This window comes from Ixodes scapularis, unplaced genomic scaffold (genome assembly GCF_016920785.2).
Source record: "Ixodes scapularis isolate PalLabHiFi unplaced genomic scaffold, ASM1692078v2 PGA_scaffold2__306_contigs__length_199485367, whole genome shotgun sequence".
Taxonomy (NCBI): domain Eukaryota; kingdom Metazoa; phylum Arthropoda; class Arachnida; order Ixodida; family Ixodidae; genus Ixodes; species Ixodes scapularis.
Window position 1 is genome coordinate 175,731,414 of NW_024609857.1, and position 9,025 is coordinate 175,740,438.

A 9,025-nucleotide genomic window follows, 5' to 3' on the forward strand; every position below is an offset into this window, starting at 1 on the left:
GTCAGTAGTGTCTTGCTGTTGCTGCACGTGGTATGAACGGTCGGAGAGCTTGCGCACGACTACGTACGGGCCGATGTAGCGGTGGAGGAACTTGGTCGCCAAGCCCTGGTGACGCTGAGGTATCCAGGGTAACACAAGGTCACCTATTTCATATGAAACGGGGCGGTGAGTCTTGTTATACCGTCTGTGGAAGTGCTCCGCCGCATCTGACTGATCTCCAGCCCACAGCCCTGCAACACAGCCCCCACCTCAATGATGCCATGAAGACAGGGCGACATGAAGTGACAGACGTAAGCGAAGAACCATTAGGAGTGTTACGTGATGACTTGAGGACGCGATTGCGAGACGATGATTGTGACGACTGAGAGCTACGAGAATTGACGAACCCCTGCCCCGTCCCCAGCCCAATCTTGTGAAGGCATGACGGATGTTCCCCAGCCCGGACAGTGTCGTCGCGGGGCTGTGACTGCTGCTTCGGTAGGTAATGCTGCTAGAGCGTCTTCCGGTCATGGAACTGCGACAGGTTCTCATATTTCGCGGCAGGCAGCAGTGCTTTGTTCATCTGTCTTCATCAGTTTCTGTTTTGTTTGCGTGCATATTTTCCTTGCGTGTTCTTCATTCATCGGCCGGGTCGTCCTCTTCCAAGGAGGGGGTAATCTGACGATGAAGAAGACGATGCTGCGGCAGTGCTGTGCACTACTATCGCGCGCTAGGCCCACGCGCTAGGCCCTGCCGCCATTAAATGATTCGGCTTCATCATGTGAACATCCTTGTCTTATCCTGCCGGCCCCGCATCTCCGTAACAATATATATATATATATATATATATATATATATATATATATATATATATATATATATATATATATATATATATATATACAACGGGCATGGCGGCGGAGAGGCCGAAGGCGTGGGTACAGCAGACGAAAAGAACCCTTGGTGAAAACAGCTACAACGGACGATTTAATTTTCAACGTTTCGGCCGGAGTCCGGTCTTCGTCAGGAAGGCCGGAGTCGGCCGGAGTCGGCTTCCTGACGAAGGCCGGACTCCGGCCGAAACGTTGAATATGAAATCGTCCGTTGTTGCTGTTTTCACCAAGGGTTCTTTTCGTCTTCTATATATATATATACCGGGTGTTTCTGCGAAGACTTTCAAAAATCCTAAAAATTAAAGCGTCAAAAAAAGAAAAAAACTTTCTTCGGGAACAAACTACCAGCCACGGCGGACGTCAGGAATTGCCAAAAACATAGTAATTAGCCAACTAATTAATTAAAAGTTGTTAATTAACTTTTTAATTAGTAGATATAGACATATGGTTCTAATTAGAAAGTTGCTGAGCGTTATCGAAAACCACTAAATCAGTCATTTTCAGAAAGACTTTCGGCGCGTGAGAAGGTTAGTATTGTACTAAAGTTACCACTCGTGGAGCAGGTACAAGGCTGGGGCTAGATAAGAGACGGAAAAATCGCGCGGGCGCCTTATCGCAACCGCTAGCTTTGTACCTGCTCAAAGAGCGGTAACTTTAGTGCACTGCTACGCTTCTCACGCGCTCAAAGCCTTTCTGAAAACGACTGATTTAGTGGTTTTCAATAACGCTCAGCAACTTTCTAATTGGAATCATATGTCTATTTCCCCTAATTAAAAAGTTAATTAACAAATTTTAATTAATTAGCTGGCTAATTAGTATGTTTTTGGCAATCCCTGACGTCCGCCGTGGCTGGTAGTTTGTTCCCGAAGACAGTTTCTTCTTTTTTCAAACGCCCTAATTTTTAGGATTTCTGAAAGTCTTCGCAAAAACACCCGGTATATATAAAGTTTTTTTTTTTTTTTTTTTTTTTTTTAGCTTAGCAGATTTGTTTGAAAAAAGGCGGTGAAAGTTACACTTATGGGGTTTGCGGAGGGGAGTTATACGGGCAGGGGGAGGTGTATATATCGTATAGGGAGCTAATAGTAACGATCAGTCGGCTAATTAAGTGAACTTTGTTATTTAATATTTAATAGCGAAAATAGACGCATGGTTACGGTTAAAAACTTGCTCAGCGTCATCAGAAACCACTAAATCAGTAATTTTCAGAAAGACTTTGAGCGCATGAGAAGCGTAGTAGTGCACTTACGTTTCCAATCGTGGAGCAGGTACAAGGCTAGCGGTTGCGGTAAGGCGCCCGCACGATTTTTCTGTCTCTTATCTAGCCCCATCATTGTGTCTGCTCCACGAGTGGTAACTTTAGTACATTGCTACGCTTCTCAGGCAATAAAAGTCTTTCTAAAATGACTGATTTAGTGGTTTTCTGTAACGCTGAGCATGTTTCTAATTGAAATCATACGTGTATATTTAATAATTAAAAATAATTAACAAATTTAAATTAATTAGCCGACTGATTGTTACTATTAGCCCCCTATACTATGTCCTCCTGGCCGCATAACTCGCCCGCACAAACCGCATAAGTGTAACATTCACGGCTCTTTTTCCACAAATCTGTTAATTAAAGCAAACAAAAACACCATATATATATATATATATATATATACATATAGTGTTGAGACGTTGATAAAAGAGATTTAAAGGAGCTGTGCAACGATATTCAATTGGAATGTTTTTCTCTCTACACGAGCTTACTGGCACACCTGGGACTCAAGGATACTCACACGCAACGCCATCGGCCAAGAAACTCCTTTGTTGCGGTGTAATTTCAAGGACAAAAGCGATCATTTTCATTCAATCTCTCCTTTGCAAAATTTGATGACGTAACTCGGGGATCGCTGTACACCCAAGTGACGATATTTGAATGCGGTTCATAGATTGGACCCGAGCATTGCGTGGGCACTCGACTTGGGCTCGTGACAATTGCTAGCTCGAGAAGCATTCGGGTTGTGACCCGTGTCCAATCGCTGCAACGACGACAACAGCCGAGCCATAACAATGTCTGGAACTCAGCGCGTGTCCTGCGCTTTGCCAACCCCAGCGCGTGGCTATGATCAACACTGGCGGCATATAATCGGCTCCAGATCTCGTGGCCGCTTGTCCTGGCTGCGAGTTGAGGAGGTGAACGGTGCTCGTTTTTCTTTAATTTTTTCTGGAACTTCTAGTGCGTCGGGTGAAAAACGAACGTGTGTTTCATAGGTCATTAACGCCAGGGATCCGTTTTAAGCGGTAATTGCGCAAAGTACAAAAATTGTTGCATTGCCCCTTTAAGATAGGAGGAAAATGCGACCAGTATGAATGGCGGTACAGCATTCAAGAAGCGCCCGTGCCGAGCGCGCGCTTGGTCAAACCCCTGCCTGTCTGTCCGTGCCACTTCTTCTTCCTTACAATATATATATATATATATATATATATATATATATATATATATATATATATATATATATATATATATATGTTAATTTTGTTTTATATGAAAGAACATCGAGCCCTCTGGTGAGTTCGTTTATTAACCTATCCAAAACTGCCGACGCGCAAAATGGCCACGTGTACTACTTCAGATGGGTACATACTGCGACCATATCTTCTGGTGACGTCACGAAGCGCTTTTTCCTTCTGCGCCGGCGCAATATGTTTGTCGTTTTGACGTTTCACCTATATAATCTCGAACCAGCCAAGCAATTTGAGCTGGAAAGTAGGAAAGGTGACTCGACGAAAAGCTGCAGAAAGTTCGTGGACGAAGACCTTCCGAGGTGAGTACGTGTTATGTCCAAGCAATGGTGGCAATGGTGGCATTGATTAACAGGACAGCCTCTCCAGTGTTTAATGATGTGTAGTCGGTTCAATCTGAAGAATGCCACCGAAGTTCCCTCTCTTCCCCGAATTTTCCTTCTATTAGCGACGAGATGTTTCGGTCGCTCCCTCTTAGGATTTTCGTTCGTGACGTCACGACGAGTATTTGCATCGCCGTAATTGGCAGGATTGTCCTCTGCCTCTCCGCGATTAGCAGCATTCGCCTTGCTGTAAACCGCTGATTAAGTAAGCACTTTCCAGGAAGCTATATGGTTTGGCCAATCGCGAATTTTGACCGCAGCCAGGCTTTTCGTCGCCGCTAAAGCTCTGCTTAGCTTCATTAGTCGCGTTTGCATGAATGCGAACTAGTCGCATCGAATCCAGTTGTCGCATTCAATACGGTCACGTAAACTTCATAATGCGCAAAGAAAGCGCATCGCATTCAAGTCGCTAGTCATAGGTGGATCGAGATGGCTAGTGCGCATTCATTCAGCCCATGTAAACGGAGGTCGCATCGCATTTTGGAACTGGGAGGATTATGGGAAGGCGCTCGCTGCGGGATCGAGTGAACATCTGCGAACATGGCGGCGGCCAACCTCGTCGGCGGCGCGGAGAGCGGTCTTGTATGGTCGCCCGCAATTTTTTCCCGAGAGCAAACGCGAGCTTTTATTGCCATCATAAGTAAGCGGAATATAGCGGAGCTGCTCGGTGAGGGCGGTCCCCGTCCAAGCCTTGCGAAGCACGACCCAAAGGCCTCGGCGCAAGCACGAACGACACCGAGAGCTTCGAGCACTGTAGAGCACTGCATGGTAGCGGAGAACGAGCAGCTCCTACATCGGTGCCGTTTCTGGCTGCGCAGGAGACTTTCGGATTTGGGGTCCGGTTGGTCAGGTCGCGATCGGCGAGGTCTAGTGCGGCGAAGCGCGGAGGCTTCCTCAAAGCGTGCGCACACACGTCGCCTCTGGTCAAGAGTGACCCGGCGGCCCGGCCTGGAGCCGTAAACGCTTGGGTTTTGATGTTTCTTCCTTCTTGTAACTCCTTCCGCAGCACAAAAGACAGCGGGCACGATCTTTGCGTTCACTGAATGCGTCGAAAGGCCTCCGCGTGCGATGAACCGGAAAACGTGGTTCGGCTGGTGCCGGAACTGCATAACTTCGAGCTTTGGTACGGCGTGGCGCCACGTTCGTGTAGGGCTTCGTGCGCATCCGTGTAAACGTTGCCGCGTCGGCTTCGTTAGAAGAACGAGTTGAGTCGATGCGCTGAAGTGGCTTTCATGTAAACGAGGCTATTTTCGACCGCAGCTAAGGTTACCATCGGATGGAGTCAATGGAGCAGCCTCAAAAGATAGTCATCATGGCGCTCGCTGCCTCTCTGGGTTTGCTATCAGCGGCTAAACCAATCACACGCACACAAACACACAGAAAAAACGCACGTTCCCTGCGCATTCAGTGTGCGTGGTCGGTTCAGCCCGAGATGGAGAACCCATAAAGACGATGGGTCGCGTAAGGAAGCACTTTTTGGCGCTTCTTGGCTCGAGAACGAAAATGTTTATTCATAGAATTGGATTAGAGCATTGGACCGGGGGAGTGAAACTAAGTAGAGACCATTTGATGTTGACATATCGATACTCTTTATGTAACGCGCGAGATTTGGGGTGTACGAGAAAGGCCGGAGGCCCGTACCAAAAGGCCTAATGTAGTATTCACAATGGCGTTCCAATCGCAACCGCGAAGCGGATCCGCTCGTCGTCTTCATCAAATGCGCATGAAGCTGCGCTGAATCTTTAGGAACCGCGTTCGGCACCGCTTAGCGATCGACCGTCAGTTTAAATGGTGCACCGTACGACCAACTGAAAAAAAAAAAAATGCCGATCAGCAAAAGACACATACACACGCCTAGTCTGTACACACAAATACAATGCATGTATAATAAAATGCACCAGAATAAATTTAGGCATACGCGCATACTTGCATTTTTCGTGCCAGCACGCGCAACCGAAGGACGACGGGAGGCAACGGGCAATGCTATGGCTAAAAATGTTCTACCGGAATCTTAATGAGTGAAGGACGGTGTCACCCTAGTCACTGGCATATCGGGCTTCTGTATTTCTTTTCAAAGCTCGGTGGCGCGCGTTGTTCGGTCTTCTCATCGGCCACACTCTGATCGGCTGCCAAGCGATAAGTTCGGGACTCCCCAGTCTCGTTTCTTCAGCTGTTAGGAAGTGTAAATCTTCCCGACAGATCGGCTCTGCGTTCTGCCATCTTCGTCTGCTGGGCTGCGAAACGCCTTCTGAGCCTCCACTCTTGCTCTGTTGTGCGCGATATTAGACGCTTCGCGCGCGTCCACACCTCAGTGACTCAGCATTTTTCGATCTGGTGATAAGCGCTAGCAAAGTGTGCAAGAGTCAACTCGAAGGAAAAAAATGTGAGTTGAACACCTACTACTTAATAACACGCCTTTTTGAATGGCTTTTTGTAAGCCGGGACTAGATATTTGTAAAACAATTCTAGTATAATCGAGGCTAATACGACACTTCTCACGATAAATAATTAGATATATAAAAATTAATGTTACCTGAGGCTAGGAACAGGGAGACCAGTGCATTCGGAACCATGGTTAGAGTAGCTATTGGGCCGGGATGCTTTGCAAGGATGACTTTTCATACGATGTACGCCACGTCTTACTAAAAGATAAAAAAAAGAGGCCATTGTTTTTTGTTATATTTTAACACGAGCTTCACAGGCGCTCATATTGACACGCGTCTTTCCAACACCACAAACAGCTGGAGGAAGCGAATCTCGAAAATTTTGAAACGGCAATGTCTAACAAACGAAAACATTGCATTGTGTTTTACGAATCCATCCTTAACACAATAGACTTTTCCGGAAAATTCCAGAGACGTCGAGGAGTTTTCGAATGCAAGGGGCTCCATGGCGCCAGAAACTGAAAACGGGCAAAAATGGGCTCCATTTCCCATATAAATTTTCAGCAAATCATTTATAGCTCTTGAATAAGGTATCGGATCGAGCTGAAAGTTTGGCATCTGGTTGTGACCAGGTGGCTCTGCCAGTCCAAGTACTAATGACAACAATTGTCTAGGGTTCACCCCGTGGCCACTTCATGGCTGTGACGTAGAGCTGGATAGCAGCACCTGGAGAAGGAACAGGATAAACAGTGATGCATGTTTAGCAAATATGTTTAGCACGAACTATAAATCATGAACGTAATTAAATTATAACACAGCAGAAAGGATACCCAGAAGGTCCTGGTAGATGGTTCATTTTCCTTTATTATAAGAGTCCCACTGAAATTGTGTGGCTGATACCGCGGTGGCCGGAAGAGCTACGTGCGCTCCGTGTGATTCCGTTTTGCCTTGCTGAAAGGACTCTCACTCGGGGATCAACTGGTTCTGAACTTGCGAACAGTTTTTGGTTTAGGTTTGGCCTAAGAGTGCGCTTTATCGGCATCATGCCCAGAGATATGGTCACGAACGCTCGAAGAAAGCATGCTCATCACTGTTTTTGTTAGTAAATGTTTCTAGTGTAAAATTCGAGAACGAGTACCGTCTAATAAACAAATACATGAAAATCACCCGATTCTCATATTTGAAAAAAAAAGAAAAAAGTGTGGTGTAGAGCGCATTTAATAATTAGAAGGATGGCACGAACCTTGCACTTTAATGGTCAGAATGATTGCCTTGACTCTGGCCAGTCTCTCTCAGACAGTAAATTCTGAGTTAGTAGCCGTGACATGATGCAGATGAACAGATCTAAACCGCGAAACCAAAAACTGATAAGCGTGTGTTGCACTTTAGCTGAGCCCCGGGTGAGTCCTCCCCTTGGGTAGATTGGAATCTCCCAGAGCGCACAAAGGCGCCCCTACCAGCCACTGCCTTGCCCAGGCGCTCCCATTGGGTCTTTCATATTGCAGGAGACTACATAACGCAGGAACTGCAGAACTCAACAGTGAGAAGTATGGAGTCCCTCTATTTGTAGTATACTACTGTCACTAAATTAAAAATAAAAGTCACTTCGAGCACCTCAAGGTGAACTCCACCTATAACATGCAGTACTGCGGAAGGTTGCTCAGATCATTTTAGAGCAAATTTTAAATTGCCGCAAGGTAATTTTTTTCTTTTTTGATATTAAAACCGAAACTTTAGCAAAACTGTACTATAAAGACAATGATTTTTATGTTTTTTAAATGCAGAGAAGTACTTTTTGATATTTTTGTTGCATACCTGTAAGATTACAACATAATGTGGCTTCCACTGACAGCCCTGAAGCTATAAAACCAGAAAAACCAAACTTTCCTGTAATTAAACCGCAACAAAAAAAATTGAGATCAGAAAATAATTCACTCTGACTTAAGTACGACGTTTTTTCATATAAAACGAAATTAACATATATATATATATATATATATAATTATGAATATAGATAAAAATGGCAAATTCGCTGGACATTTTTTTTCCTTTCTTGCGGGTGAAGGCTTGAAATGATTTTGCTTCTGCCATGGCACCTCCTTTTTTTATCGTCTCAGAGCCGCGGATGTGTGATTTTGTACAATTTATTGTAGTTCAATATACCGGGTGTTTTTTAGAAGACTTTCAAATACCCTAAAGCGCTTTTGAAAAAAAGAAAAAAATAACTCTCTTCGGAAACAAACTACCAGCCAAGCGGACGTCAGGAATAGCAAAAAAACATACTTATTAGCCAGTCAATTAATAAAATTTGTTAATTAACTTTTTAATTACTGGAAATAGACATAGGGTTTCAATCAGAAAGTTGCTGAGCGTCATTGAAAACCAGTAAATCAGTCATTTTCAGAAAGATCTTCAGCGCGGTAGAAGAATAGCAGCGCACTAAAGATATCACTCGTCAAGGAGGAACAAGGCTAGCGGTTGCGGTAAAGCGTCCGCGCGATTTTTCCTCCTCTTATCTAGCACTAGCCTTGTACCGGCTCCACGAGTGGTAATTTAGTGCGCTACTACTATTCTCACGCGCTCAGTATTTCTGAAAATGACCGATTTAGTGGTTTTCGATAACGCTCAGCCACTTTCTAATTGGAAGCATATGTCTATTTCCACTAATTAAAATGTAAATGAACAAATTTTGATTAATTAGCCGGCTAATTAGTATGTTTTCGGAAATTCCTGACGTCCGCCGGGGATGGCAATTTATTCCCGAGGACAGTTTCTTTTTTTTTTTTCTTTCAAACGCCCTAATTTTTAAGATTTTTGAAACTTCACAAAAACACCAGGTATATAATAAATATATCATCAAAACAAATTAAAAAAAAAGGCA

The 9,025-nt window shown here is 44.7% G+C and overlaps 1 pseudogene; it reads right to left on the reverse strand.

Annotated features, from left to right (window-relative positions):
* LOC115328070 overlaps window positions 1-6,360 on the reverse strand; it is a 124,568-nt pseudogene extending 118,208 nt beyond the window's left edge.
* Window positions 6,361-9,025: the final 2,665 nt, after the last annotated feature.